Here is a 1,540-nt window from a genome sequence, read left to right as displayed (position 1 = left end):
TTAACGTCGCACCTGTCACACTTCATTAGGTCCGTGCGCAGGCCAAGCAAAACCAAGGCTAAACCAATGACGGAATAACCTGGTAACAGTATGAAATTCTATCAATAAGACTCCAGAAGTCTATCTTTTAAAAAGATGCCCCTATAATATTATATATATATATATATATATATATATATATATATATATATATATTATATATATATATATATATATATATATATATATATATATTAAGTTGTTGTTATTTTAAGTCCTGTGCAAAATTAAAATGATTTTATATTGCATTGAATGGTTATACAGAGCTAGATTACATTGAAATATTTTCTAAAACTGAAAAATATTAGCTATCTAGGATAGAACTTCCCACGTAATTTTCATACTGTCCAACCTTTACAACAATGATCAATTTTTATACCCAATAATGCCCATACACCACCTTGTAGGCCTAAGCAATCACTCGGGCGACGTCTATGTTGCAGAGATTACCCTGTTCTTCTGGTTGTTGAAGCATCGTTGTTGTCAGGACCTTTGATATCGGTCTTTAGGCATGGACCCCAGACGACTCTGCCTTGCTCGAGATCATCGTCTTACCAATGTAAAATGGTATTTTCCGGTAGAGCTGAACACAATGTCTGAGGTTTCTGTGGAGGAATCCTAGCGTGAAGGTGGTTCTTTTGGATATTGTTGATCAATACGAGTTTTACATCATTTCTATAGGTCGTCCTGTTTGGTGATTGCAAGACATTGGTCTTTTTATACTTATTGGTGGATAATTTGGCCCACTTTGTAGAAGAACACGGTTTTATTTCTGATTCTAAGGCTGTTGCATTTCTTTTAGTTAAATTTCATACCCAATTCCTTAAATATTGCTATATTTGCAGAATAACTGATGGTCTAGGTCCTTTTGTTGCTGGAGGTGGTCTTGAATAGAGTAAATGCCACGATTTAGCGAGCAGTCATCAGCATTGAGTTGGATATGTGATTTGACTGTCTGTAGAAGATAAATGATATGGTACAGTTCTAAGTAAAAAAGGCCCGAACACTGTGCCTTGCTGAGCGCAGGAACAAACATCAAATCGCTTATCGATTCCTTCGCTGGGTGGTATATCGTGTGTCGTAGGACTTATCTTGCGGAATTCTTGTTCTGGGGATAGTGTCAAACGCCTTGTTTTTGTCATAATAGTTAGGTTTCACAAAAATACCGAGAACGGAGTCCATGATTGACTGACGTTATGTGTATCTAGGTGGTTAGATAATGTGTCGTAGTGGTTTGGATAAAATGTAGGTAAGTAATACTGGGCGGTAGTTCTCCTGGATGTGACTATCTCCCTTTTAATTGACCGGTATAACAGTTATATCCTGCCAGTCCTTTGGTTTTTCACCAGTGTCAACAAATTTTTGGAAAATGGAAGTTAATGGCTTTTGTTGCTTCTTCGGCAAACACCTGTAGTACTCCGTTGGGCAGCTCATCTGGTTCTGAAGCTTTGTTGACCGTGATGGTGCGTTAAAGTTTTAATATCCACGTCTATCATATCTT

The sequence above is a fragment of the Mercenaria mercenaria genome, chromosome 18, assembly GCF_021730395.1.
Source record: "Mercenaria mercenaria strain notata chromosome 18, MADL_Memer_1, whole genome shotgun sequence".
Taxonomy (NCBI): Eukaryota; Metazoa; Mollusca; class Bivalvia; order Venerida; family Veneridae; genus Mercenaria; species Mercenaria mercenaria.
This window is presented reverse-complemented; position numbering follows the sequence as displayed.